We start from the raw sequence: 13,320 nt of genomic DNA, 5'->3' as shown, positions 1-13,320 counted from the left end.
CTGTGCCAAGAGAAATCTCAATCATTCCGAATCTTGCAGAGACGGAGAGAGTAGGTATATGTAAGGAGATAACATAGGCACAGACTAATTATTGCTAACTAAAATGCTAGTTCACATTAGTAATTTAACTTAAACAGCTAATGTTGAAACTGCCTTGCTAGCTTCTCCTGACTATACGGTAATTTCTCTACTTTGCGACAGAAAGTTCTGTGGTTATGACACAATCGTTAGCCTATTTGTACAAAAATGTCTGCTACGTGGCCATAACGTAAGATACAAGGTAATTACCTTGTACCACGTAGCAGACAAAAATGTCTGCTATGTGGCCATAACGTAAGATACAAGGTAATTACCTTGTATCTTACGTTATGGCCACGTAGCAGACATTTTTCATGCTTCTTCTTTTTTTTTCATGCTTCTTTAGAAATAAACAATAGATAGATAGATCAATCGATAGATAGATAGATAGATAGATAGATAGATAGATAGATAGATAGATAGATAGATAGATAGATAGATACACAGATTTTTATTGATCCCAAAAAAATGGGAAATTCCAGTGTTGCAGCAGCAAAATATCAGACACACAGCACACATACAGAATACACATGAAATAATAGGATACAATATACATGAGATAATAATAGGATATAATATAAGAACAAATAATTTAAAATATATACAAGTTGGGAATAAAAATGTACAACTGTTACAACTAGTATTGATAAAGCTGTAGATAAACCTATTGTGCAAGGTGCACTTAGTGCAGTTGTGATGTCAATGAGTCTTATCTAACACTCAGTGATGAGGTGTTAAAAAGTTTAATTGCCTGTGGTAGGAATGATTTCTTGTACCGGTCCATGCGACATCAAAGCTGTCGGAGCCTCTTAGAGAAGGTGCTCCTCTGTTGGACCAGTATGGGGTGGAAAGGGTGGTCGGGGTTATCCATGATAGATAACCGTTTGTTCAGTGACCTCTTCTCCACCACAGCTTCAAAAGTGTCCTGTTTGCAGCCAATAACGGAGCCAGCCTTCCTGATCAGTTTGTTCAGTCTGTTTGTGTCGCTGGCTCAGATGCTGCTGCCCCAGCAGATGGCGGAGGAGAACAGAGCGCTGGCCACAACAGAATGGTAGAACATCTCCAACATTCTGCTGCACACGTTGAAGGATCTCAGCTTCCTCAGAAAATAGAGTCTGCTTATCCCCTTCTTGTAAACAGCAGTGCTGTTGATTTTCCAGTTCAGCCTGTTGTCAGTGTTGACACCCAGGTATCTGTACTCCTCAACCATGTCCACATCTCCACCCAGGATGCAAAGGGGCTGCAGAGCCATTCCCTTCCTCCAAAAGTCAATCACCATCTCTCTGGTCTTATCCACGTTCAGCTGCAGGTGATTTTTACCAGACCACTCCACAAAGTCATCCACAAATGGACAATGGACAAATAGCAATGGACAATGGACAAATAGAGTCTTTAAACGCTTTAGATGTAAAGTTATTCGCTGTCAAAGTGACACCAAAATGAATGTGAGTCAATGGGATGCTAACGGGAGGTGATGGCTTATTAGCCTAGAATCTCCCCATTGGAGGTACGCTTTCCAGACGCACTTGTAATTTAGTAGAAAGAAACTTTTAAAATAGAAAAATACAGCAAATAATGGTTTGTGCACATTTCAAGATTGTAATTTTCTCATTTCTGAATATATTGACATCAAATCACCTCTTAAATGTTTCAGACATACTCTTACAACTTTCACAGCTATTAGTTTGTAGAAAACAAACTTTAAAATAAGTTATCACTTTCATCATCAGTAACTTATTGTGTAAAAAAAATCATTTTTGAAGCATGTCCATCACCATGTCCATGTGTCTATCTGAAGAATAGCATATTATACTATATGGAAGACCCTAGGTGTGATTCTGTTCTTTGTTTTATTAGCTTTTTTGTATTACCCTTGCTATATTTTCATAATAAGTGCATGCTAATTGTGATGATCATTAATGCAAACCCTACATTCAAAATGATCTTCAAGCGGCATAATGTGATGTAATCCATGAAGTCTAATCTACCTCCTTGATCCTTCCTCCCACAGAAAACAAGTCAGACAGAACAGTGAGAGACAGACCAGTAAGAGAGCAGAAGAAGAATGGCAAAATATTAAAAAGAAGAAACCAGAGACAAATCGGCCAGTGGGTAGTTGGACTCAATGACCAATCTGAGTGCTAACCCGGAAATGACGAGCAGGATGAACACCTCTCAAAATCTGACGAAAATCTTTTAAACTGACCTTTGTCAATCTGAAATGAAGACAGATTCAGCAACTGCATGGCCTATTTTTCGCTTAAAATGTTTTCAGAAACAAGTTCCAGTGAATTATTTTCGTAAAATACGAGATCGTATTCCGAACGAGCCGCCATTATGGTCAGTTTTGAAATTCGGGAGAAGTCAGACCCACGTGACGCGTTCATCCAATCAGCTGGCGGTTTTCATTTTTTGGGCAACAATACAGATTAGCGGTGCCTGCTGTTATGGAACATATTACGTCTCGCGCACGTGCAGAACGTACGCTCAAGTCGGCGTAGCTTCGGTGTGTTCCGAGGCACTTTTTTGACCAACTCGGGGAGGCAGTCAGTCCGACTGCCTTTTCTGCTGGCTGTCGGCCGTCGGGTTGGTGTGTCAGAGCCTTTAGACAGCTGTAAGTTCTGTTAAAAAAAAAAACTTTTGAAAATCCATTATCATTGTCAGTGAAATATTGTGTCAAATTAATATGTAAAGGTTATTTCAACATGTTTAGCATTTATGAATATTTTGACATCAAACAACCTGTAATATTTCTCAGACATCCTCTCAAAACGTTCACAGCTGTTAGTTTGTGCAAAAACTTTAGCAAATCCTTTAGCATCCTCATCAGTGACCTATTGTCTATAAAATGCATATTTAAACGTTATCATTTTAATAGGTTTCTCATTAATGAATATAATGACATCAAACCACCTGTGACACAACTTTCACAGCTGTTGGTTTGTGAAAAAGATCCTTTGAAAATACCTTATTAATATCCCTGATCTGTTGTCTGATGAATTGCTCGTTAAAAAGATTATTATTTCAACACTGTTGTGACTGCTGTGACCATGTGATGTGCATTTTCTTTGTAAATATTTATTTTACGTATTGTTTCAGCTAATTTTTGTTATCCACCTCTTGCATTGTATGCTAAACAATAAACCATTATGTACAAAATATTTTTTGGTTTTACTGAGACTGAGGTAAGAACGTTTAGACCACATCAATCAAAATTGTCAACTCTTGTCAAAATCAGTATGCTGTACTTTGGTCTTTGCTGACTAACTGATGACTTCAAAATAATGTCATAATCACAACCATTCTTTCTATATGGTGCATCAAAGGTTAAGTTTGGAATTTTTGACATTGAGCAATATTTCTTGCAGGTGGAGTTATACGGATGGAATGGGTATAAAAGAAAAAAATGACAAAAGGGTTGGGCATTCGTTGTACTTAGTTTAACCACTAGGTGGCACTCAAAACACAATCAAGCATTATCTTACATTTATCAAAAAATCTGGTAGAGTAAGAACAATATTTTTGTAAGAACTAAATTATTCTAGGCAGAGATGGGCACTATTTTTTAAATCAATTTTAGATTATGTAAAATCTATAATACAATTTATGTATTTTTTTTACATTTGTATAATTAATATCTCATTCATAACTCATTATCATATTTTTTGATGAATCCAAGATAATCATGGGACATTTCCTGTCAGGTCCAGCCACATGCTCAATCTGAATCATCATATTCCATCTGTTCCTTTTGACCAGTAGCTTGAGGAAAGAATCTGCTTTGGAAGTTGGTGAAAATTTCCCCTAAAATAAAGGTATGCAATTAAAATATGATCAGATATTGCATACTAAGGTAAGCTTACTGAATTACACTAAAATACAACAGAAGATTAGAACAATTAGCAAACATGTGCTCTTGTACATATAGCCTACCTTATGTTAGCATCCAAACTATCACAGACATGCTCAGGCCGTTTCACAACCCCTGTATGTATGTGTGTGTGTGTGTGTGTGTGTGTGTGTGTGTGTGTGTGTATATATATATATATATATATATATATATATATATATATATATATATATATATATAGGGCTATGGGATTTGTATGTGGGGGCATACAAATCCCATTTAGCCCGTATATATATATAAATATATATCTATATCCCTAGGAGGGTCCGGGGGTATGCCCCCCCGGGAATTTTTTTTGAAAAATAAACTATTAAATGGCACTTTCTGGAGAGTTTCGTGCAAAGAAATGGAGAAATCGAGTCTTACATGATATGTGCAAAACTGCAAGGTTAAGAGCCTATACTTTGCATTGTTGTAGTATCAACAGGTATTAGGGCATTTAGCATTTACATTACTGTTAATCAGTCATCATTTGATTACACATTGTATTACCTTGTTATGATATAATAAGTGACCCATACAATGTGCCAAACAGAGTGTGCCACATGAAGAGACAGTGCAGCATATGACAGCAACAGCTGAGATGATTTGGGTCTGTGGTGACCAGGTCCACCTCACACAAACTTCTTTCTCCCATTCTCTCTCTTTACTACTACAACACACACACACACACACACACACACACACACACACACACACACACACACACACATCCTGCGCAACTAAGGATCTCCCAGGAACAATCCTAAAAAAATATAGCCTAAGCCTACCTAAATGCGCATGCGCGAGCGGTGCGCGATGGTTGACTGACAACGAGATAGAAGTGCCGGAATTCAATTACTAGAACTGCCGTGAGCGGTCATTTTGACTACCAGATTCCAAACTCTATAATCTCTCACCAAAATGTACATTTTAACGAGTTTAATTATACATTTGAGTAAGAGGCTAGGCCGCCGCATGGGCCACATGTTTCAATAATTCATATCATGGCATAGTAAACCGTTATTATTCCATAAGCTACATTCATATCCCAAAAATATGGTATGGAAATTCATTCAACATAACTCATAACAGGCAAATAACACCTAAAAGTATCTTATTTGAACATTTATAACCTAACCTAACCTGGCACTGCCTCCGTTTTTGCGTCTGCTGTGGTGCATAGCGCTGCTCGGACTGTGCGCCGCTGCTCGGACCTTGTGCCGCTGCCCTTTTTTTTTCCTCCATAAACTCCATTCTCAGTTCCTCTGCCAGTTGCTGCATGAACTTCCTCCGGGCAATTTTACTGCTGGTGCACTCCTTGGAGAGGATGTGTGCAATGATTCCAGACAGTTGTAGGATGTATAAAGTTATATGAACACGTAGACAGCCACCGGCCATCTACAGGTACCGCGCCTTTCACAGAGCGAGCCCCCGGCGCTTGCCTTCTGATTCAGAACAGAGTGCATCCACGCCATACTTATTGTAGTAGCCTACGTTACCGAGTCTGTCTTTGCCTTCGGCCCATCAGTGATGCCCACACTTGTTACTCAAGACCGCTTGTGATATTTCTCTGATAGAGACGATGATAGTTACTAAGCAACCAATATGCATCTTCAACCGGGCGAAAGATTAAAAACACGAAAATCCGAGCGGTCAATTTGACGGTGTATTGCAAAAATAGGTAAAAGTGATTGTATTTTGTTTGCCTTTTGTGTAATGTGTATAAAAACTATTTTAAATGAAAATATAGACTCTTTTAGGAAAAGTCAGGTACCAGCAGATTGTATTTTTTTATTCAGTAAAGTAAATTTTACACATATACAGTAAAATTACACATATACATTTCAAAACGGTCAAAATGACCGTCATGGCTGTTCTAGTAAGCAGCTGAACAAGAATACGGCCGTGTTCCTATTGTTCTCATCTCAGCTCCGCCGAGACAAAATAGACATGCCATTTCAAACATCTTTCATTTATTGTCAGAAATATCATGTTTTCAAAAGCATCACTTTCATCAAATTTTATCTGACATATTTCCAGTAGGCAACTGACTGCAAGTATGCACATCCGGACACAAACGAGCAGGCTTATGTGCCGGGGCTGAGCCCCGGAGAGCCCTGGCCCAATTTAACCACTGTATATATAAGTATATATATATATATATATATATATATATATATATATATGTATATATATATATATATATATATATATATATATGTATATATATATATAGACACACACACAGGGTTTGTTCATATATCACTCATAGCCTGATTTTTGTAGCATTTTATACCAAAATTCATGTAGCCTAGATAATTAAATTCTTTTTGTCTGTTGACATGATTTCTTTAAATAGTGATACAAAAAAGAGATATCCAAAATCCCCTCCGTTTAACCTTTTACTCTGATATGTCAATAACATGACAACAATTTTGAACCTGGGTTTAGCCAATGTTCAGATTTTTGTTCTGGAATGTATGCAAATTAGCACATATTCAATAAGATAATGCATCATTTGCATATTTTAACATATTTAACATATTAAAATATAATTTCTTTTGTACGTGCAAGTCACCAACTGGGCAAGTTTTATTGTGATATCCATTACTTAAAATATGTTCTCTCTTCATCTGCAGTCTCACCTTAAATAAATACATTTTCTCAAACTAGTATTTTATATTGATGAGTAAGTATTAGTAATTGGTAACCAGATACTTTTGGATGCTTGTGTGTCCATCTCTGCTTGTAGGTTGAGTTGATACGAGTCAACAAGTGGATAACATATCATGTGTTGCCATGGTTCATTATAGAAAAGGCACAAAGCTGAAAAAGGAGGAACTTTGGACAGAAGCAAGAGGGAGAGATAGAGTAATAACAGAGTTACTCTCTCTGAATATCACACGGGGAAATACCAGATGGAATTCGGAATTATGGGCATAATTATCTGTTCGTATATTTGGGATTGCAGCTGTCTTATATAAAAAGTGGCTGAATATTGTGTGGAGGCAAAATAGAAGAGGGGTTAGGACAGCGGTCAATGCAAATTGTAGTGACACAGAAAAATGATAATGCTGACCGCCAACAAAACTTGAGTGAAGAACATGATAACAATGACCTTAATGTGGAGAAGGCATCAGCTAATCAGCAAAACCCAGATGTTATAAATGATTATGATACCCACGTTGAGAGCAGGATGGCAACAGCCCCCCTGAAAAAAAATCAGGATGTAATGGATTTTGATGTGGATGACCATACAGCGTCAGTGGATGAATAAGACCACAATGGTGAAGCAGATGATCACCTCATTGATAATGTCCTATTATCAATGTGTTCCCATGACCTTCAAGATGAAGAAGTAACGCATAATGCAGATGTTGAGCCGGCTGATCACCTGATAGATAATGGCAAATTATCAATAGATTCCCAAAACCTTCAAGAGGAAGAAGTAAAGGAGAATGCAGATGGTGAGGCAGGTGGTCAATTATCAATGGATTCCCATGATGATGCACAATGGGATCATGTGGAATCCAAAAATGACACAGAAGTGGACAAAAATTAACGTAGGACAATCAAGCCTGGCTACAGCAGCGGCGGAGTGATATTACCTAGGCTACTGAGAAAGCCGGTTTCCATGACAATCACACAAGTTTATTTACCTGCCGCTGCAATTTGCATGTAAACTGTCCGAGCACATGACTTTTCTGTCAGCAATTACCTAAAGTTAGCGGTTAGTCCAGCCAGGTATCTACCAAGAGTGTAGCTATACCATTAGCTAACGTTGTCACTCTCCACAACGCATTGAACTCTTGTTATCTCCACTAACGTTGTCAGTCTCAATCTATCAGTAGCAGCTAGGCTAACGTTATGAAAGGGGCTAGCTTTATTAGCTAGAGTAGCCTACCAAAAGTTAGTACCTGTTCATCAGTAGCTGTTGGTGCATCTGGAAAGACGGATGGAACCACATTCGTTGACAGTGACTTGTGGTCCTTTGGATTGCGGGGTTTTCAAAGTCGTCTGGTCTAAAATTATCACTACACACTTGAGTAGAGTATCCGCCTTGATGTCCAAGCCAGCAGCAAGAAGCCACAGTTGGAATGGAATTTTGTGGAAACTTTGTGGTGCCCATATGTTTGGTTTATTTTTACAATTTCTAAATGCACACTGAATCACCATGTTGCCTAGCTAGTCCTTAGTTTCCAATCCAATGCTTCAATATCAACGTAATAGGCTACTACTAGGTGTCCCGACTGTAGTGCATTTCTGTTTACTTTTTGGCACAGTACTACTAACCGGAGCAAACTAAAATTCCACCGCTGCTGACAAACTAGTCCCTCAAAATGTAATGCGATCATTGAGATGCAAGGGTAGTTTTATTTCTAACATTATTCTATCAACACAGACATTTACATCGATAGTCTGGCGTTATAATTTATTTCCCTCGGGTGTACTGTGGAGTGGGTAAGACTGTTTTTAGTGGCAGGCTAGCAGATACTGTTGACTTGCGCTAGCCTAGAACCAGCGAACTCTGCAATTGGAAGGACTGGATGAAAAGTGTTGAAAACTGTCTCCACTGATAAATAACACACTGGCTAACTTGGAAAGTAGGTCCTGAACCACCCCTTTAAAAAACCCTCAAAGACCTCAAAATCGGTCAACATTCAAGTAACACGTCTCGGCAAGGTAAACCATTTAAAAGGGGAGATGCACTTTAGGCCTGCCAACTACAATAAAAGAGGCAAGATTGCAAAATCCCTTATAAGTGGAGTAAGCAATACCTATTACAAAAGGCTGTCTGAGACACCTGCAGAGTTGATGGCAGGTAATTTCAGTCATGCCCTGACCAAAGATGTAATCAAGGCTGTTTCTGTGAAGATGAGAAAAAGCACACGACTCCATGATGATGTTGTGATGGAGCTCATTTTAATTCAACAGATACTCAAAGAGAATGAAAGCAAATTCAAATTTTGCCCAGGATACATCCAGCATCTACAGATTGATCCATTTGGTGTCCACCTATACACAGAGACAGGCCTGGTCATTCTCTTGGAGCAAAAAATTCAAAAACCACCCTTTTTCTGGATGCCACCGGAGAAGTAGTACATTGGCTCCCGAACCAGCAAAAGCAAGTCCTGTACTACACTCTCTCACTGCCAGGGAGTGGCAAAAACAGGCCTCCCTTGCCCATTGCTGAGATGATAACCAATGATCACACTGTACTGAACCTGGCCTTTTGGCTTTTAAAATTGACAACAAAATTGGGCAAATTGACCACACATAAAAAAAAAAAGTGGAAACCGACTACAGTTGGGCACTTATTCAAGGTGTCCTCTTAGCCTTCTATTCACCTTATTCACCTGTTGGCCATTTTGAAAACTCGAACGCCGTTGAGGGGTACACAAATCCGGAAGTTGGACTCCGATACGGTACTATCAATCAGTAGCAGCAATGGAAACTTTGTGGACTACGAATCTTACCAGTCTGCCTGAATTAACAATGCAAAATGTGGAGCAGTGGGCCAATATGGACTGCAACATCCCCCGGGCTGTGTTACTGAAGGGATACAGTAACTGGATCGAAGGATATATCCACGACGTGGAAGGTAAGCAAACTTACTTACAAACTTTTCCGCTAGCTTGTTATGCTAGGATAGTTAGCTTAGCTGTGATATGGAGTTGTCGACTGTCTGTCTGCTATGTTAGATTTTTTAAACACTTAACATGTCTTTAATTGGCAGTTAGTAGGAGCCCATCACACATTTTTGTGAGGGCAAGGTCTTTTCCCTCTGTGCGAAAAAATGAGGCACCTTACACCATACAGGTATCATAGTGCTAAGTGGACAGTGCTCAGTTATACATATACATGTATAACTGACTAACTATATACATATCAACAATGTACCTATCCCTGTCTGACTGAAAATAACATGTTCATTTTATCTCATTAACATGTTACCTGTATACTAAATAGGTTCATTTTGCCTACAGATTTAACTTAGGTTTATTTTGTTCTTCTGAACAGGCTTAAAGTCAAAACTGTGAAGGTATGACACAACAACTTTAAGCCTGTTCAGAAGAACAAAATAAACCTATGTTACCTGTAATTGATGTGATATCACATACGCCTCATTGATATCTTCTAAAATATTATGTTGTTTCAAATTAGCAAAGCAAGACAGGGCTAGGTGCATGTTTGTGGTTAAGGATAGTATAATGATAGTATAACTATCAGGTAAGTGATAAAGTAAGGTAAGTAACATTCATGTTAACGTAAGATGAGAGTTGCTCAGTTCTTGGAGCAGTGTATCCAGGGTCGAGGAAGGTTCTTCAAAATGTATTTAGCTTTAGGTTTACAAATCACGTGTCTGTTTAAAATTGACATGACATACAATGGAATGTCATTACTTAAAATAACACAAGTAACTACGTCTAAAATCCATACTGTGAGCTATTCCACAACCCTGACTTTTTTGTACAATGAGTGTCCAAGATATTAGGTATATTTCAAGTTATGTCCGCAAATGTCATTGTAAACAACCTATAAGATTTTCATGGCAAAACATTAAAATGCCAGATGTACCTAATTCACTGCACTCTCAGCGTATATATATATATATATATTAAAAAAAAAAAAAATAATTGAATATGTTATTTGTTATTAGCAACTCTGAAGTGTCAAGTGTGTAAAGTTTGATTATCTTTTCAGGTGGAGCTGTCACTTGAGCAGCCATACATAAGGGAGACACAGTGCAACTGCAAAGCTGGCTTGGGACAGTGCAACTATGTCATCGGGCTACTCTATACTCTGGCTCACTTTGTCAAGATGGGCTACACGTCTGTCCCCCCAATGACTAGCAAGACGTCATTGCCTCAAGCCTGGCACATTCCATCAAGGGCCCTGGGTGTCAGTCCAAGAACAGTGAGCTCTGTAAGTGTTTCGAAGCTAAAACCACCAGTGACCAATGCACCCCCGCCAAAGAGACAACGCTCTTCTGAAGGGGTGATGTCGAATCTGTACTGCCCTGTGTCACTGCTGCTTCCATCAAATGCCTTTGCAGAGAGCCTACACCGAAACCTGAATGCAATACAGAGCAAGAGTCAGATGTTCAAGCTGCTGGAGGAGAACAGAAAGCAGCCTGCTGCTCTTGTCTCCACCGACTTTGGAGACCTTCCAAAGGGATCTGTGCTTACCTACCACACAGCAGTCTACCAGGTCTGGTGATGATCCCCCATTTCCTCTACCATCACAGCCATGCTCATTCAGCACAGTTCTGGATGACACTGAGGCGTGCTTCTATGGTGGCCTGACGGTCACTCAGGCTGTTGCAATACAGCTGGAGATCGACACTAGGGGACAGAGCCATAGTAAAGTAAAGGCATGAATTCCGAACCAACCGTCTTACCTCCTCTTCCTTCAAGAGGATTTGTTCAAGGGTGGCAGACTTCAAGGTTTTAGCTGACAATCTGAAAAAAAAGACAAAGGCGATGAAGCAAGGCCTGGAGCTGGAGCCTGTTGCTGCGGCTGACTATCAAGACCTCATCGGTTTTGAGATCTTCCCCTGTGGTTTTGTCATCAACCACCATGCCCCACACCTAGGTGCCTCACCTGACCGAAAGGTGATTGACCCCAGTGCCTCACCAACGCACGGCCTCCTTGAGATCAAGTGCCCCAACAAAGACAGCGTGAGGGATTGCAAATACTTGTGCGGCAACGCTGATGGTAGTCTTAGCCTCAAGACCACACATGAGTACTATTTTCAAGTGATGGGGCAGATGGGCATCACTGGGTTGAAGTGGTGTGACTTTTTTGTGAAATGCAAAGATGACCATCACTTGGAGCGGGTGCACTTCAAACCAAAGGAGTGGGAGAACATGAAATGTAAATTGGACACATTCTTTTTCACCCACTTTCTGCCTGCTATGTGTAACAAAATCATGTAATACATCACTGATAATCTGTTTATGTATATAGTTCTCTTTTGTTAATGTTTTTTAATTGTTTGTTCCTAATTTCTAATGTTCTGACCTTTTCCAGTACGTTTTTCCATACTTACAATATACAAGCAGGCCATTTGTAGTTAGAAGTTACCTTTACAAACCTAGACCAGTGTGCCTATCAATGTTTTTGAATGACCTGATGTTCTGACCAGTTTTGGTTCCTGTATACTAAGTTGTAAAGTTATGAAGGACATCATCCATGTGTAATAAAATTGTACTTTATTCTTTAGATAAATGGACATTTTATTCATTCGGAGGGAAATTCGAAGGGAGATCCAGTAGCTTATACATACACATATCTCCCACACATAAAAAATAAATAAAATCAGTCACAGGTATATCAAAGAGCATGTGAAGTGATTACTTCTTGGAGCTAGGTTTCTGTACATGAATTTCTGTGCAATCCAATATAACTCTAGTACCTGGGAACGTGCATTTAAAACAATCTGGCATAAGCTCATCCACAGTTTTCCTTGAAGGCCAAATTGGAAGTGTTCCCAACATAAAATACAAAACGTTGACCCAGGTCACACAGATCCTGCTTACTGTTGACTGTGATATATGGAAACGGGTTGCAAGGTCCTGCTCAGGAAATTCCTGTCTCAACCTGCAAAGAAAAAGAAAAAACTGGTCCATAGTGGACAATTTATCCTGCCGCCACAATCTGGCGTTGTCGGCAAGATTTACAATTTAAAGCCAAGACGTGTGTTCAATTTTGTTTGTTTTCCTTGTTTGCTCCTCCGTGGCCCAGGGTGCATCTTGTTTTGTGTGCAGGAGTGTGTTCATATTTTTGTCATAGGCAAAACAGCAGCTGGCGTTCTTTCTCCGCCTTCCTATCTCCTAACGGTAGAGTTTCCCTTTATTGGGCAGGGTAAGTATGGAGGGAGAGCTACAGGAGTTGGGGGACCTAGTTGAGCAGTTAAGAGCAGATAATGAGAGGCTACGCCTGGAACAGGCTGCGGCCGTGCCTGGACCTAGTTCCGCACCCCTTAATGTGCCACCTACTGCTCCCCCCGTGGCTAGAGCCCCTACAACCGAGAGACTGGTTTTTGTGCTCCGTGACCGAAAATGTCCTATGTTTAGGGGAAGATCAGGAGTAGGGTTAACTGAATGGATTGAGGAAGTGCAAGCTTGTATGAGGGCGCGCCATTTGTCAACATCCGATTAGGCATTCTTTTTGTTCGATCACCTAGAAGGGGAAGCCCGCGATGAAGTAAAGTTTCGTCCTAGTGCAGAACGAGGACCCAGCTAAGATAATTGCTGTTTTACAGGAACTTTACGGTTGTTGTGAGTCCTACGTAGCCTTGCAAGAAGCGTTTTTCTCCCGCCGGCAGCAGGAGGGGGAAACCTTGC

This window comes from Sander lucioperca, chromosome 9 (genome assembly GCF_008315115.2).
Source record: "Sander lucioperca isolate FBNREF2018 chromosome 9, SLUC_FBN_1.2, whole genome shotgun sequence".
Taxonomy (NCBI): Eukaryota; Metazoa; Chordata; class Actinopteri; order Perciformes; family Percidae; genus Sander; species Sander lucioperca.
The sequence above is the reverse complement of the archived record's forward strand: the minus strand, read 5'-3'. Positions refer to the sequence as shown.